The following is an 18,896-nucleotide window of genomic DNA, read 5'->3' on the forward strand; positions in this document are numbered from 1 at the left end:
AGTTACGTGGTCATCAAAGTTGAAAATGTCTATCAAAGATAACATTTATTATCTCAACTCCAGCAATATTATTTTAGAAATTCTGAGCAGTAAAATATTGTAATTTTCATACCACTCCACTAATATTTGTAAAATTGAGTTCCCTAAGTAAAACTCTGAGTTCATGTAAGATATTAAAATTCAACAATATTCAAAATATTAGACTTCTGGCAAATTTATACAAATTCCACCTAGTTATGAGGAAGACCACCTATAGTACAAGAAGAAACAAAATATATGCAATTTTATTTAAGAAGGGTACTCTAAGAGACCTGAAAAGTACACTGACTGTGAGAATTCTTACAAAGTTAGCAGAAACCCTGGGAATTATATTTCTATGAAAGGTCAATGAGCCTCGTAAGAAAAACAGTGAATCAACAAAGTGACATTGAGAGTTCGGTTCTGGGCCTGATACTTGAAGAAAAAAGTGTCCAATTTATTAAGGAGTCCCTGAGTGTTCAGGAAACCTCCCTCTCCATATCCTCCACCTCAGATATCTCAAACAGAAACAAAGTTATTGGTGTCACCATGCAGCCCTAGTTAGCTATTGGTTACAAGTGTTTAACTTACATATTCTCAGCGTTTACAAGTGTTTACCTGGGGACAACTACTCTTCCCAGTTAAAGTAGTCTTTTCTACAAAGGTAAATAAAAAGGGGGGGAAGTATCCTCTGTTCAAATATTCTTCCATTCCTGATTGATGACAACCAATTGAATGAGATTTCCTTCTATATACAGAGAAATCTTAGTGTTTTTACTTACCCAAATGTGGGGTTATTCCTCATTTGTCTTTATTTGCAGACAATTCAAGCAGAGCTGTTTCTTGTAAGATCACTCAAATAAGCTTTATTTATAAAGAAGTCTGTTAAAACAAAATGTTATTTCCCGTAATAAGGTTCAACATTGAGATTTATTTTTCACTGTTACATGTGGCGAGAGGGTAAACATAACAGCTAGGAAAACAATGGTAGATTTATGAATTAGTATCCTTGTTATTTCATTTCTAAGAAAGTTACAACTTTCTGTCAGCAAATAGAGTGACCAATTTCCTACCTGGAAGACAACTTAGAAACGACTTAGTTTTAATGCTATCATTTTACATGTGAAGAAACTGAGGCTTAGATATATACTATGACTTGCAAAGGTTAGTAAGCTACAGAACTAGACCTTGAACATGAGCCTTTTGATATTCAGACTGATGCTTATCTGATATCATGGCAACTTTGACTTGGCCATGTGGTAAAAAAAGTGGTAGCCAAGGCAAAAATTTCACTTTACATCCTTGTAAATTTAGACTTAACTATATTTGGAATGGAAACCCTGGTGTCATAGTGGTTAAGTGCTACCACTGCTAACCAAAAGGTTAGCAGTTCAAATCCATGAGGCGCTCCTTGGAAACTTGACCCGACAGTTCTACTCTGTCCTATAGGTTCACTATGAGTCGGAATCGACTGAGGGCAGTGGGTTTGGTTTGGGTTTATATTTGGAATACTGCTTGCTCCTTTCCTTGATCTTAATTTATCTTTTATATTTCCATTTAGTTAAATTTGTTGATTTTTAAAAGGCTTTTTTAAAATTTCTTTAAACCTGTTAATAAAAGGGGCATAATATACACATTAAAAAAATAAAAGGCTTGTGGACTTTCATATATGAACTTGTAACCTAAGGAAATTTTATAGCAACAGTACAATGTCTCTCAACAGTTTTACATACCTTCACCTAGGATTAATTTGGTGTAGAAAAGCCTAGATCTTTTCCTTTATCAATATATGACCACTATTAACAAGATACCTATAAACAAAGTCACGCATTTTTTACTTGCACTACACACCTACGTACTGATTTGGAATGCATTTAATTTTTAGAACCTAATTTGAACATGTATTCAGTTTAAACACATGTATTACATTTTCAAATTGAAGAAAATATTGCAGATTTTAAATTAATAATACTATATGTAATGTGCCAAATAAACCTTAAAATACTTGGGCCTTTTCAGACACTAAAAAGGTGCATCTAGCACTGGTTATATGGCAAAAAAAGAGGAAAGGAGTAAAAGAAAAGACACTCCCACATTCTAAAATCGGCTCTAGTAGTATAAATTATGCACTGAGTGTTTAGGACATAAGGACACCAGGACAAAGGATATCAGCTGCCTGAAATGATTAACTCAGGGTATGATATGCCAGCCAAGTAATAATAAAACAAAGCAATTTCTGAATATGGGTGTTAATACAGCACTTGGGAAAAAGCCTTAATGCTGAGGGCCTGGAGTGTCATAGGAAAACAGAGCAATCACGACTGGAGGCAATTCTCTTGCCATCTCTGCAGCCATCCATTCTAACTGATGCTATAGGCAAAGGACAACTTGACAAATTTAGAAAGAAGCAATAAAATCTACTGAAACAGCTAAATTGCTGAAAGGCAGTGGACACTGCTGAAAATGAGGCTATTAAAAAAAAAAAAGGAAATACATTCTAAATTACCTTGCCACAGAGTTAGAAATAAACATTTTTTACAAAGTTTCCACCTGTGTTGCTTATTTTTAAAATATTCAGCACACCATTCTTCAGCTCCTACGGCTAGAAGCTAGTATTTGGGTTTTCTACATGTTGTGGCCCTGGTAACATAGCGGTTAAGAGCTTGGCTGCTAACCAAAAGATTGGCAGGTCAAATCCACTAGCAGATCTTTGGAAACCCTATGGGGCAGTTCTACTCTGTCTTATAAGGTGGCTATGAGTCTGAACCAGGTCGACAGCACATAACAACAAGCCTGAATTTTCTTTTTTTGCCTCTATATCTAAATTTATTTCCAGGAAAGTTGTTTTCCTACTTAAGAGCATTGACTTTGAGAGGATGGAATATTAAAAATAATTTTGCATAGTGAATCACATTAAGTGAAATTTTGATTGCTTTCTCTCTAGATAAAAGAATAAAAATATAGTGAATTGATATCATTATGAAAATACAGTTGCCTGATAAATTAAGACAGATATACTGATGTATTAGCTATTGTATAAAGATAAAATCTGAAAACCTCAGTGGCTTAACCCAATAGTATATATGTGTTGCTTACATAGATCCGGAAATCCTGGTGGCATAGTGGTTAAGTGCAACGGCCGCTATCCAAGGGGTTGGTAGTTCGAATCAACCAGGCGCTCCTTGGAAACTCTATGGGGGCAGTTCTACTGTGTCCTATAGAGTTGCTATGAGTCAGAATCGACTCGACAGCAGTGGGTTTTGAGTATGTAGATCCTTCCACGAGATCATTTAGGAACACAGGTTGTCATCTTGTTTCTCTGTTGTTGTTACTAGGTACCATTTACTCAGCTCCGACTCATAATGAAACACTCTCAGCTCCTGCTCCATCCTCACAGTCCGTGCTACACTTGAGCCCATTGTTGCAGTCACTGTGTCAGTCCATCTTGTTGAGGGTCTTCTTCTTTTTCGCTGACCTTCTACTTTACCAGGCATGATGTTCTTCTCCAGGGACCGATCCCTCTTGATAATATGTCCTAACATATGTGAGACCTAGTCTTGCCATCCTCGCCTCTAAGGAGCATTCTGGTTGTACCTCTTCTAAGACAAATTTGTTCGTTTCTTTTGGCAGACCACAGTATATTCACTATTCCTCACCAACACAATAATTCAAAGGCATCAATTCTTCTTTAGTCTTCCTTATTCATTATGTACTTTCGCATGCGTATAAGACAAATGAAAACACCATGGCTTGGGTCAGGTGCACATTAGTCTCTAAGGTTACATCTTTGCTTTTTAACACAGATTTGCCCAAAGCAATGTTGTCATTTGATTTCTTGGCTCCTGCTTCCATGGGTGTTGATTATGGATACAAGTAAAATGAAATCTGTGACAACTTCAATCTTTTCTCCATTTATCATGATGTTGTTTATTGGTCAAGTTATGAGGATTTTTGTTTTCTCTATGTTGAGGTGTAATCCACACTGAAGGCTGCAGACTTTGATCTTCATCAGTAAATACAGTCCTCCTCACTTTCAGCAAGCAAGCAAGGTTGTATTATCTGCATAATGCAGGTTGTTAATAAGTTTCCCTCCAATCCTGATGCCACATTCTTCTTCGTATAGTCCAGCTTCTCGAATTATTTGCTCGGTATACAGACTGAATAAATATGGTGAAAGGATAGAACCCTGATGCACACCTTTCCTGACTGTAAACCACGCAGGATCCCCTTGTTCTGTTCAAACAGCTGCCTCCTAACCTATGTACAGGTTTCTCTAGCTTCTTCCAAATATGCCTCTGGCTTGCTCTAAAACAAACAAAACCCATTTCCATCGAGTCAATTCCGACTCATAGCAACCTTATAGGACAGAGTGGAATTACCCCATAGGGTTTCCAAGGAGCAGCTGGTGGGTTTGAACTGCCAGCCTTTTGATTAGCAAACAAGCTGTTAAACCCTGTGCCACCGGGGCTCCCTGGCTTCCTCTAGGGCCTTGAAATCCACTCTTGTTCAGCTAAGATAGGGAAGGAGATTATGAGAATCATGTATGACCATACTCACTTCTTAACTATTTCTGTCACTACCCCTCACAATCCACTGGCAGGAGCTAATCACACACCCCTATTTAGATGTAAGGGAGGAAGTAGGTGCTAAAAAATGTGATTTCTTTCTAGTCAACCATAACCTACTGTAGAACTACTCAATGGAAGGGGAGCACACTACTGGTTAGCTAATAATCACCACCACGTATGGTGATCTATTTTATAAATTAAATACCAGTTCCATTGCCTACGAAAAATTAATGCCTGGGTCAACCATGAGGTTTTGCCAATAATCCAAGGATATAAAGGTAGGAAAGTATTACTGCAGCAGTTTTCCTAATGCCAAGATAGTCTCCTCACAGATCACGATACTTTCATGTACCTTCTGAGCTATGGTACGTTTCTTTTTTTTTTGAATGCTTTAACCTCTGTCCTTTGCGAATTCCACTTTTCTTTAAAGGTCGTAATCAAATTTGACCTTCTCTGTGTAACATCGTCTGACCTTTCTAGCTCATATCAACCCATGCTTTCTCTCTTTAACATTATTTTACACTTAATCTTTTTCTTGTTTCACCTTGAATAGGTCTCCATAATTGTATTCCTAATATCTGGTCTGTGAAAATTATTTCTTATAGCTCTTCATTATCCCCTCAAGTTTCTGGAAGAGTAGATGAAACATTGGTGTGCTCAGTCAGTGCATGGCTAAATGAATTACATAAGTGAATATGAAGAAATGGAAATAGCTTGCTTGAAAAGTTAAAAAAAAAAAAAGTATCCACAGAATTCTTTCTAATAAACATGTTAATGAAAAAAAAAAAGATACACACACATACACATGCATAATATTTCCCAGCCAAACCAAGTGAATTTAGAAAATGTGGACCTGATTTTTATGTTTTCTGCATCTTGAGTCCTACCTATTTTGTCGATGTGTATGTATGTGTGTGTGTTTGTACTTAAACTAAAAAATGCAAACAAGTGGAGTATGTTATTTGAAAAAAAGTTTTGAGATTTAGGATTTGAAAGGATGATGTTTTCACAATCAGCGTTAAGTCATGAATGATCGAATATATTTGCATTGCTAGAAACAAAGTGATCAATTGCTTTAATACCAGAATTGAATTCTGAGTGCTATATATATAATCTATATAGACATTTTACTACTATAGGTATCTAGGCAACTTTCTCTTTTCTTCACAGTACTAATAGCCTCTATTTATTGACCACCTACTATATGGTAGATATTTTATACACACCTGCTCCATTTTTTACAGTATCTCCATTTTCTGAAAAAAAGAAGTCAGTTAAAAGCCAGAAATGTTTGGAAACTTTTTTAAACTTTACATCTAATAAGTGTAGGAAGACAACTCTCCATGGGTCTCTTGCATTTCTATAGTCAAGGAAACACTATTGTCTGTTCAGCTTCCAACCAAGTAAAAGGAGGACAAGCATTTTATTGGACTCTTGGGTATTAAAAAAAAAAAAAAATTTTTTTTTTTTTTTGGGTATTAGAGACATTATACACCTCACTTGAGTGTTCTACGTAGGCCTTCACATCAGCTGACATGAAAACCAGCATCTTTGAGTGGGACCCCAACAAACCGTTAGACTCAGAAGCTGTCCAGTTATTTCTTCCAAGCTATTTTGTTTGCCACTTAAAAATCTACTGGCAGATAAAAGACAACCTTTTTTTTTGAAACTATGGGAACAAATTGCTGTTTTTGTCAAACCACCTAGGTCATTTATGTAGATGTCCGATAGTAAGGCCCATTCTCTGATAAGACCAATTGGAATCAAGCTACCAATTGAATCTATACCATCCAGATTGCTACCATTCCTGTTTAGTTCCATAATTGCACTGGACATGGAAATAAATCTACCATCACAGGAAACATCCACCATCACAGGTGGGTGCACACTAAAGGACTCTATGTTTCTGATCAGTGGTTTATACCAGACTTTTGACTCCAAAAGTTGACTCATTTGTCTTGTGCTAAGAGTAGCTACATAGGGCAGTTTGGTCCCACCCAATCCTGGAAGATTCACTACATTGGACCTTTGACCCCTCAAACTTGGTTTCTTACTCAAGATACAGTGTTTTTGTTCCAGTGGGAACTGTTGACTTGGGCAAAGCTATTGTGGTCCTCAAAACTATATTTTCCACTTTTATAACCATTTTTGGTCTCACAAAGATGTGTCTTTCATTGCATAATCCACTTAATAATGGGTAATCAAGGTATTTGATGGACCTTCCATGTTCCCTGGCATCACAGGGATCTGGCATTGTTGGGTATTGGAACAGCCTACTAAAAAATAGACTTAAAAATAGTTCTGATTCTACCTTCCTTACCTTTTTTTCGTCCAAACTCCTTACTAAAGCAGTTGATTATTGTATGTGAGTGACTTTCCACAGAAAGAGATCATCTTCTCTTGGCTGCTTGCTGGGTAGTCATCAGGAAGAAAAGCGTGGAGGCCTATATGGAGCCATTTCAAAAAGGATTCTGCTCTGACCGTTTCTGCGTATGGTGCTTTTATCTTTTCCCTGATGGTACCCCTAGGCTAGTCTGGGTGTATACCAGTTGGGAACTGGTTGAATCCTGGATCCTGAGAGGCACAGTTGAAGTCAATACTACTTATCTTAATGCTTAGGGTTTTGTTGATTATAGCCTTAATTAAATGGTATAAGAAATAAATGGATAGAATTTATCACAAATCCTATCAGTTAGATTAATTAGACTAGTTGACAGAGTAGTATTACACCTGGGGAAATTTTCCAGAAGACAAGATGGTATGAAAACAAGGAGTGGCAATTAACAGACAATTCTCCCTAAGTTTCTTTCACTTATGACTAACTTGTGAATAAAGAACTGACTACCATTCTTTCTGATTTATTTTTTCAAGGATGTTTATGAAGGTAACACTTTTGGACATACAGATAATGTCTCCCTCTAGAACAAGGTAGGTTTGCTTATAGCCCAGGAAGATAGAGAGATTTCCTCCATTTGGAGATAAGGGAAAGCAGCGTATAGTCCATTACAAAATGTGTGAGTTCTCTGAGCTCAGGATTCCTATCATGTAATACAACTAGTTGTATGTGCAGTGTCATCTGGAGCTTGTTATGCCATTCTCTGGAAATTGAGACTAGGGAACTAGTTCAAATACGTTAATATTACTGCTAGTTGTGTAGATGATAAACTGACCTTTGTCTCTGACTTCTTCCAGCATCCATGAAACTTGGACAGGCTAAATTGTTAGCTTACAAGTAGGGTACAATTACAGACACATCAGAGTTCTTGACACTAAGTAGCATATCCAGGATCCCATACTACTAAGCCATGATCATTTCACCAGAAAATTTTGCCTTTTGATTCAATTTTTCAAAAGTGGAATTTTATGATGACTTAAGTGTTTGCATATTTATTTATATGTTCACTTCTTTTACTGTCTTTGATGTATGACTTTAATGAAGTCATTTTACTTTGCTGGATATACATGTTTATATATAATGTCTGCAGTGTATGTATACCCTATGTTTCAATGATCCCATTCCCTGCTATACTGAACACAAACAAGTTAATCTATTCATAAAAAGACTCATGCAGGAGTGTTCTTAGCATCTTTCTGTATAATAATAAAAATGTGTAAACAATACTAATAATATTATCATGGGTAGGTAAATGTTTGCATACTCATACAGTGTCATACGATACAGAAACAAAAAAGTGCAAAAGAGAAGGAACTGAACTACTTCTACATGCAAAAACATGGATTAAAACGTACAGGCTTATGTAGAATGAAAGAAATGAAAGAGAAGGGAATAGTTACTATGTGATTCTATAAATACGAAGTTCAAAAACAGGGTGAAAAGCCAATCTACTATGATATAAGTCAGAATAATGGTTACTTTTGTGGTGAAAGGTTAATAACTAGGAGAAGAAACCAGGGAGACTTCTGGGGTCCCAGTAATGTCTATATCTTGATCTGGGTGGTGGTTCTACCGCTGTATTCATTTTGTGAAAAATCCTTTGATCTATATACCTAAGGTCTGTGTATTTTGTTGTAGGTATCTTATTTTATCTTATACTCCATGGTAGAAAGATGTGGCAGTCTGCGCCTGGAAAGATTTACAGCCTTGGAAACCCTAGGGCAGTTCTACTCTGTCCTGTAAGGCTGCTATGAGTCATATCGATCTGAAGGCAATGGGTTTATCTTATGCTATAATAAAAAGTATATGAAAAAGAATTGATTTCAAATTTACAAGCAGACTGATACTTCTATGCTATTATGTAAGTGTACATGTGTAAGAAAGCCTCTTAGTACTTATAAGAGAAAATGTAAGATTGCTGGCAACTTGAATTATGGAGCTTAAATTCATGAAGAAAAATGTATGTAATTTTCAAAACACAGACTTAATGAATTATCCCAGTGCAAGACATTTCATGATAAAGTAAGTAAAAAGATTACTTGAAAGAGGAGGAATGTAACTATTATAAAAATATTAAATTTCCTGTGTACATAGTCTTTTTGGGATTGTAGCTTTTGATTTTAAAATAATGTGTCTGTCTTTCATTCAACCAAATAAGATTAAAAATAATACATTTAGTCAGCTGATTCCTAAGCCATGCTGATAGTTCCTAAAATATTTTATAACTATTATATTCAGCATTTAATGAGTCATTTTTGGAACAAGCTGTATTTGAGAAATTCTACTAAATCTCAATCATGTCATTCTCCTGCTCAAAATGTTTACTTACTACTTCATCACAAGTTAATAAAATACCAACATCTCGCCCTGATATTTAAATTCTCTACAATATCAGCAGTATTATCATTTCCTTCTTATCACTCATCACTTCCTAACTGGTAGCCTACGCTTTAGCTAAATTCAACACTTCACTATTCCTCACACAACTCCCAATTTCCTTTACTCCGTATTTTATTTCCAGTGTTCCCTTGAATAGAAAACCTCTGCATCCCTGTCTGCTAAAATTATACTCATTCTTTAAAACTCAAGCAACCATACCTTCTTCCACGGCTTTTGGGTGAGACCTCTCCTTCTACGAACTCCCATGGTAGTTCATAAATCATGTTATAGCTATGTAACCAGCTATTACTTGAAGTATCTATGTACAAACCTCACCAGGCAGAGGCAAAACAACATCTTTCATCAGAAAATTTTATTCATCAGAGTCATGGTTTATTCTGGGGAGACCTCTAACCAAAACAAAATGTGTATAATGAATATGTTAAATGGATTGGAAACTTCAACTTGGAACCCAGGTTACTAAAGGAGCATATCAAAAACTGTTTAAATAGATGGCTAGCAATTGTGTAAAGAGAATGAGAACAGTTTAGTCATCAGAAATCAGAGTTTTTCTTCAAAAAGAGAAAATGATTTTGTTAGGAAAATAAATCAATAAGCACATGGGCTGGAAAATGAGAACTCCAGGGAAAGAATGTACTGAACATAGAAGTGATGTTCTGCAGGTGAACAGGATGGTATTTCCTCATAACTGATGAGGGAGGGAGAGTAGAGTTTGGAGGTGTTGACAGTGGCAGTATGCCTGTGCTTGGCAGTTTGAGTCTTTTCTTCCATCTGCTGTACAAACTTTGGTGAAATTTCAATCCCCCTACTCACACACAAACACTGCTTTGTGCCCATGGACTTCTCCCTAGAAACAGTGAAGAGTCTGAGTTTCTTGTGCAGACTGACAAGACGAAATGGACAAGAAAGCACAAAGGCAGAGGCAGAGAGAAACAGGAGCAAGTGAGCTGCCAGAAATTCAGAGAAATTATGGAGAGACTGAACAATCACCAGCCACATAAACTAGCAGATTCAAGTAAATCCACCTGGATTTCCAAGGGGAGGAAATTTATCCTAGCTGATACTGGCCTTTAACAATATTTATCAGAAAGGATTAATGTCCATTTTCTCAGTGAACGATGGTATGTAATCCCGGTAGAGTGAACATTATAAATTTTCTACTCATCAACTCCCTTATTCTGGTCACAACTCATGGCAGATTGTTTGGCATAACCATAAGTACAGTGTGAATTTGCTTTTTGATTTCTAGCCTGAGGTTGGACACCGAAGCCAACTTGAAACTAAAGAATCTTTCCTCAATATTCCTAGAAATGAATTTGTGAGAGTTCCTCCTCTTGGCTAAAATTGTAAACTGCTGAACTCAGGAGTTCTCAGTGACATGAATTTTGTTCTATAGAGCAAGGTTCTCCATTCTGAATGAGAAGCAACCCAATGCCTTGAGAGAAACAGGAAAGGGGACATGAAAATCGCCTTGTCATGGAGGTCTCAGATTCTACCTGTTCCAGGGTACCTCACTGCTTTACTAAAACCTTAGAGTTTATGTCTTCCTTGATTCCCAAGTTAGACAAGTACTCCAACAGTGGGTCCTTGACAAGTACTCCAACAGTGGGTCAGACTATCACATTCAATTTCTACCTCTTGCTTAAAAAATGTCGCCAATTCATATATCCAAATAAGCTCTACTAATTAATATTTTAACTATTCTATTTTTATGCAGAGAAATTTAAAATATTTCACAGTAAAATAGTGAGCTACTTATTTTCATAATATCTATAATCTCAAGCAATGAGACTTTTGAGAATAAGTAAGTTAATATTTAAGAATTAACATTGCATAGATTTATAAAAAGAAATACAGACTTCTGTGACATAATATGACAGTCTCTACTATAATAAACAAATGTTTATTCAGTGGTTTGAACAAGAGATGGTTAACTTAATAATAATCTTTGTATATTTTTCACCAGCCTTTACTGAAAGATGTTTAATGTACTACTTTATTAAAAATTGTTATATAATTGCATTTATATAGTTTCTTTATTTAAAGTTTTCTCAGTGTCTTTGACATGTTAATGGGAACTTGAATATTCAAAATGAAACTATAGCAGATCCCATTTTCATAACTTACTCTAACACTTTTTCCTTAAATGGGACTAGTGCTGATATATATTGTCTGGGGGGGAGAAAGCAGTGTAACAAAGTGGAAGAATGTATGTCAAAGTGGCATGCTTTGATAAGCATCTAAAAAATCCAGTTGTCATCAACTCTGATTCATGGTGATATGTGTCAGAGTAGAACTGTGCTCCATAGAGTTTTCAGTGGCTGATTTTTTGAAAGTAGATAGCTAGGCCTTTCTTCAGAGGTGCCTCTTGGTGGACTCTAACTTACAAATTTTCAGTAGGTAGACTAATGTGTTAAATGTTTTACCACCCAGGGACTCTGAGGACCATATAACCAAAAAAGAAAATACAAACAAACCCATTGATGTTGAGTAGGTTCCGACTGATAGTGACCCTATAGGACAGAGTAGAACTGTCCCTTGGGTTTCCAAGGAGCAGCTGGTGGATTCAAACTGCCAACCTTGAGGTTGGCAGCTGAGCTCTTAACCACTATGCCAACAGGGCTCCAAGGAGCATCTAGTTGTTGTTGTTAGGTGCTGTCCAGTTGAGTCCAACTCATAGAGACCCTGTGTACAACAGAATGAAACACTGCACCATCTTCATAATCCTTGTTATGCTTGAGCCCATGGTTGCAGCCCCTGTGTCAATCCATCTCGTTGAGGGTCTTCCTCCTTTTCGCTCATCTTTTGCTTTACCAAGCATGATGTCCTTCTCCAGGGACTGGTCCCTCCTGATAATATGTCCAAAGTATGTGAGAGGTAGTCTCACCATTCTTGCTTCTGAGAAGCATTCTGGCTGTACTTTTTCCAAGACAGATTTGTTCATTCTTTGGGCAGTCTATGGTATATTCAATATTCTTCGTCAGCACCGTAATTCAAAGGCATCAATTCTTCTTCAGTTTTCCTTATTCATTGTCTAGCTTTCACGTGCATATGAGGCAGTTGAAAACACCGTGGCTTGGGTCAGGCACACCTTAGTCTTCAAGGTGACATTTTTACTTTTCAACATTTTAAAGAGGTGATTTGCAGCAGATTTGCCCAGTGCAATGTGTTGTTTGATTTCTTGACTGCTGCTTCCATGGCTGTGATTATGGATCCAAGTAAAACGAAAGCCTTGACAATTTCAATCTTTTCTCCATTTTTTATTGGTCCAGTTGTGAGGATTTTTGTTTCCCTTATGTTGAGGTGCTATCCATACTGAAGGCTGTGGCTGTTGATCTTCATCAGCAAGTGGTTCAAGTCCTTTTCACTTTCAGCAAGCAAGGTTGCATCATCTACACACTGCAGGTTGTCAATGATTCTTTCTCAGTCCTGATGCCCCATTCTTCTTCATACAGTCAGCTTCTAGAGGCCCCTAAAACTATTCTTACCTCTCAAATGGCCTAATCTAGAATAAGAGTAACAATTATTTTTTTTTACTCATGGTATTAACAACACCAATAACTATAAAAAAAAGGGTATTGTTAATAGTAATAAATAATAGAAGGAATTATAAGTCCAACATTATACATCTGCAATAGTGAGTGATTGTTAAGTGCCTGACAGTGAGAATTTTACAAATTATTTTATTGGATAATTTAATCACCACAGTATAACTGTTAGGATAGCATTGTTGCCCCCTTTCTAGTGGGGAGGGAACCAATCCTTACAGTGGATGAGTTGAGATTCTAATCTGGTTAAACTGGTTGTAGACTCCAATAGGCCAATAATATTTTGAGGTCAACATATTATGACTTGATGAGAATTCATTTTTGATGTTATTATATACATATTCAACCAAAAAATGTTAAATGAGAACAAAGAAAAGAGAAAATGAAAAAAAAAATGTGGACATTATATCAGAAAGAAAATGAAGAAAGACATGTATTCAGGACACACACAAGGTCTTACCTAAAATAAATGGGTAAGGAGGCCTGGATGCAGAACAAGGACATGGTTATCTATCGGGGGGATATAGTGTGAAGGGGGAAGATAAGACAAAGATTACATTTGCTGACTTCACCCTTTCTTATAATGCTTCTCAGAAATGAGGAAACAAAATAATGGAAGAGAAGTGAGAACTTTGAAGTCAAGAATTGGCCATTATCAATCTGTTCTCATTCCTTCTTCTCACACAGCAGCTGGTGCCTAGAAGCAGAGTGCTCATCACAGGACTGCACCCATCGAAAGCAGCACTAAATGCTCTTGGGATTGAACAGAATTGAATGGAATGGATGTGAATTGAATTGACTTGAATCAAATTAATCAGAGCCCAAACTGCAAGAGAGCCAATTTCAATTTTAGGTATTTTTCAAAGGCTCCTGGAAAATTGCCTAATCTAATGTTAACTGATAAGAGATGAGGAATCCAATGTACATTGCAATGCGATTCAGGAGTATGCACACTTAGTGGCACGCATGGTTTAGTTCTAATTTTCTGACTTCCTGTATACACTTACTCCCACTATGCAACATTATATAAGAACTTAGTGACCTATAGATCTAAAGAGTAATAATAGGAAGAGGATCAGAATGAAGAGGAGGAAAATTTGTACTTCTATATATAAGGGAAACTCTATGGGGCAGTTCTACTCTATCCTACAGGGTCACTATGAGTCGGAATCGACTCGATGGCCCTGGGTTTTGGGTATATATAAGGGCTGGGAAGAGAAGATGTTGGGTGGTTCTATAACATGGTACTAGCTTTCAAAAAAAGGACTAGAAATTGCTATTATAGTCTATATTATACTTACATGCTGCAATTGAAAATATAGACCTATGAAAAGGGAAAAATATAGGTTATAGTCTCCTTGTCATTTAATTTTTATTACTATTTCTATTACTAGTTCAAATTTTTGTGCAACTGATTGATGGATCAGCCCTGAGACTGTAGTTTAATTCATCATTTTCACCATTTAGGTGTAATACAAGCTATCTTAACTTCAATCAAAACACGGTAAAAATAAAAATTGAAGGTGAAGATGAGTTTGTGATAATAGTAAGCAGCATCCTCATTTTGCAATAGTAGAGATAAAATGTACTAAAATATTTGAGAAGAAATTCTGATTATGAAAATTGTTTTTCTTTCTACTACTCTGTCCTTAGAAGCTCCTTGTGAAGCAAAAATCATAGGTATTGTAACTCAGAAAATGGCTATTAGTTACATTTAAGTAGTTATCTCAGAAAAAAAGTCACTTTGTGCAACATTTCTTGTAATCACAAGTGGATATTTCTCCACACTCTTCTCAAAAAAAGATAATGAATTACATAAATATTATATATGAGAAAAGTTTATATATGAGTTTTGAAGAAGACAATTGATATAACTAATCACTTGTCAAGTGTCAGTGATTCCTAATCTATCCACAGTGGGGCAGCACTCTCCAAGAAAATGAAAATCACATCTTAAAGTTACATACAGTGGAAATTACAATAAAAACTTCTATATTGTGATCATTATTAGGTTAGTGGCAGGCGGTAAAGAAATTGGTATAACTGACTTATGGTAAAATAGTTAAAGTAGCACATTATCCTCATAACTAGACTTTACAAATTTTAACAGGAACCAAGATACACTTCTAACTATAAATGAGTTTTGTTTTTATATTTTTCCTCATTTGAATGATTTTTAAGACATTATCTTTAAACTTGATTGGAAGTAAAATTTTGCTAAAGATCATTTGACAGCAGCTACCGCAGTACATTGACAGAAAACTGTAGAAATTCAAGCTGGATTCAGAAAAGAACCTGGAACCAGGGATATCATTGCTGAAGTCAGATAGATCCTGGCTGAAAGCAGAGAATACCAGAAAGATGTTTACCTGTGTTTTATTGACTATGCAAAGGCATTCGACTCTGTGGAGCATAACAAATTATGGATAATATTGCAAAGAATGAGAATTCCAGAACACTTAATTGTGCTCATGAGGAACTTGTACAAAGATCAAGAGAAGTCGCTCAAACAGAACAAGGGGATGCTGCCTAGTTTAAAATCAGGAAAGGTGTGGATCAGGTTTGCATCTTTAGACCATACCTATTCACTCTGTATGCTGAGCAAATAATCCGAGAAGCTGGACTATACGAGAAAGAACAGGGCATCAGGCTTGGAGGAAGACTCATTAACAACCTGTGATATGCAGATGACACAACCTTGCTTACTGAAAGGGAAGATGACTTGAAGCACTAATAAAGATCAAAGACCACAGCCTTCAGTATGGATAACACCTCAACATAAGTGTTAAAAAGCAAAGATGTCACTTTGAGGTTAGGTGCTCCTAACCCAAGCCATGGTATTTTCTGTCACCTAATTATGCAAAAGCTAGACAATGAATAAGGAAATACCAAAGAAAGTTCGATGACTTCTAATTATGATGTTGGTGAAGAATATTGAATATCCCATAGACTGCCAGAAGAATGAACAAATCTGTCTTGGAAGGAGTACATCCAGGATGCTCCATAGAAGTTAGGATGGCAAGACTACCTTCTCACGTACTTTGGACACATTATCAAGGGGGACCAATCCCTGGAGAAGGACATCATGCTTGGTAAAATTAGAGGGTCAGCAAAAAAGAAGAAGATCTTCAATGAGATGGAATGACACAGTGGCTACATCAAAGGCCTCAAGCATAACAGTGATGGTGAGGATTGCCCAGGACTGGGCAGTGTTTCAGTCTGTTTTACATAGGGTCGATATAAGTTGGAACTGACTCAATGGCACCAAAAAACACCAATATTTTATAGAATTTAGTATCATTTCATATTTTTATCGAGCACTTAAGTTTTCTTTCCTGTGAAATATCTGTTCATAATCTTTTTTCTTTTTTCAATTAATTTTTTTTTTTTTAATCCGGAGTTTTCTATATATTCTCAATGCTATTCCACTTACAGTGATTTACCATCTTCCAGATTGTCTTATCTTTTCACACTTTTAGGATGTCGTTTGATCAATAGAAGCTTTTACTTTTTATATTGCCAAATGTATCAGTATATTTTTCTTTATGGTTTTTGCTGTTTGAATCTTAAGAATCTTTAGAATCCCTACCCTAGAATTTTAAACATATTGTCCTGCATTTTCTTAAGTGTTTCTTCCAAAATTATTTTCTATGGGGTAAGATAAGGAACACGTTTTATTTTTTTGTATATGAATAATCAAATGGCCAGTATAATTTATGGAATAGTGAATTTCCCTCACAGATCTGAAAAGTTGGCTCTGTCATGTCACATGCATACGTATCCTGGGCTCTATTATGTTGTATTGACTTAATTCCATGTTCCTGTGCTCATAACTTTGACAAATTTTCTTAATTATTCTAAGAAAAGTATTACACCCTTTTTGTTAGATTTACTCCTTCTGGCATTCCTTTTGTTTTATTTAAATCTTCTGTATGTCAATGTTATTGTAAATAACAGACATTTCTTTTTATTGCTGTAGTATATTCAACTGATAGTTATATATTGAAATTATATCTAGCAAATCTGCTAAACCTTCATATTAATTCTAAATTTATCATTTTTTTCAATAATGAAAATTTTCATTTACACTTTCTTTTCTTTTTACCTATTATTTGTTTCTTGATTCAATTCATTGTTTACAACTACTAATATTTTGAAAAAAAGGAGTAGTAATGAATCTTTTCTCTTGTTCATATCTTAAATTTGAATGTTTTTATTTTTCACAAGTAATGGAAGTATTATTATTACTATTGTTCTTATTAGCAACCTCCGTTATGCAGAAGACACAACCTTGCTTGCTATGCTAAAAGCGAAGAGGACTTAAAGCACTTACTGACTAAAACCAAAGACCACAGCCTTCAGCATGGATTACACCTCAACTTAAAGAAAATAAAAATCCTCACAACTAGACCAATAAGCAGCGTCATGATAAATGGAGAAAAGATTAAAGTTGCTAAGTATTTCATTTTACTTGGATCAACAATCAACACCCCTGGAAACAGCAGTCAAGAAATCAAAAGATGCATTGCATTGGGCAAATCTGCTTCAAAAGGCATCTTTAAAGTGTTAAAAAGCAAAGATGTCACCTTCAATAAGGTGACGTTGTGCCTGACCCAGGCCACGGTGTTTTCAATTGTCTCATACGCATGTGAAAGCTGGACGATGAATACGGAAGACCAAAGAAGAATTGATCCCTTTGAATTGTGATATTGGTGAAGAATATTGAATAAACCATGGACTCCCAAACGAAGGAACAAACAGAATGGTCCTTAGAAGCAAGGATGGCAAGACTACGTCTCACATACTTTGGACGGTTATTAGGAGGGATCAGTCCTTGGAGAAGGACATCGTGCTTGGTACAGTGGAGGATCAGTGAGAAAGTGGAAGAACCTTAAAACGAGATGGACTGACACAGTGGTCCTAACAAAGGGCTTAAGCATAACAATGATTGTGAGGATGGTGCAGGACCTGGCAGTGTTTCCTTCTGTTGTACATAGGGTCACTATGATTCAGAACCAACTTGATGGCACCTAACAACAACAAGAAGTAAATAGTATTTAATTCCTTTAATCAGTTTTTAGATAAACATTTATTTCTTCCTCAACTAGTTCAACATCACGTATTTATATCAGGGTCTTCCAGAGAGTGAGATGAAGATAAGCTTTTATTAAAATTAATTACTGATAATAAGGTATTGTACTGTTATTGGGCAAATGTGCATACCTCTTTCCCATAGTCCCTTTATTTTGATTTTAGGGTTTTCTGGAAATGGGACTTTATGATTAACCGTGCTTCTTTTGAAGCATGGATCATCCAAAATGCCTTCTGAAAGATCCATTATTTTTCATTCAGCACCATGGAAAGATGATAAACTCTAAGCATAATCACATTATTTTAAACCTTAAATTAAAAGTCTCAAATTTCCACAGTCAATAAGCTCTTAATTAATTAAACATCTCTCTATGTGCTAAGCACTAGCTTGTTTGCTATATATTTGGCAAAAGAAGGCATAATTATATGACATGTTGGTATAATCTTTTTTAAAATATAATTGTTTTATTAGAAGATATATTAGTCATGATGCTAGTTTGAAAGAAATAACTCACCCAAACTGGATAATTTGATAAGAGTTTAATAGGGGGCTATTTCTAAAGTATGTGCAAGGTTCAGGTAAACCAACAAGAGATAGTGTAGGGTCCCTTGAGCTAGTGAGGAATATTCCCGCCTCTAATTAAGCCTAAAGGAACAAGGGAAAAAGCTGTTATTGGAGCATGAAGTGCTGACTATATGGGTTGGTTACCTGACAGGAATTATGGTCTTTGCTGGAAAGACATAACCAAATAATAATAACCTGGGATGGAGGGAACCAGGGTAATACACTCCCTATTCTCCTTCCTTTCTAGTTCTTTTGTGTCTTGCCTGGGCTCCACATTTTCCAAGCCTTTCCAGGTGTTGAAAATCAAGTGA

This window comes from Loxodonta africana, chromosome 1 (genome assembly GCF_030014295.1).
Source record: "Loxodonta africana isolate mLoxAfr1 chromosome 1, mLoxAfr1.hap2, whole genome shotgun sequence".
In the NCBI taxonomy this organism is placed as follows: Eukaryota; Metazoa; Chordata; class Mammalia; order Proboscidea; family Elephantidae; genus Loxodonta; species Loxodonta africana.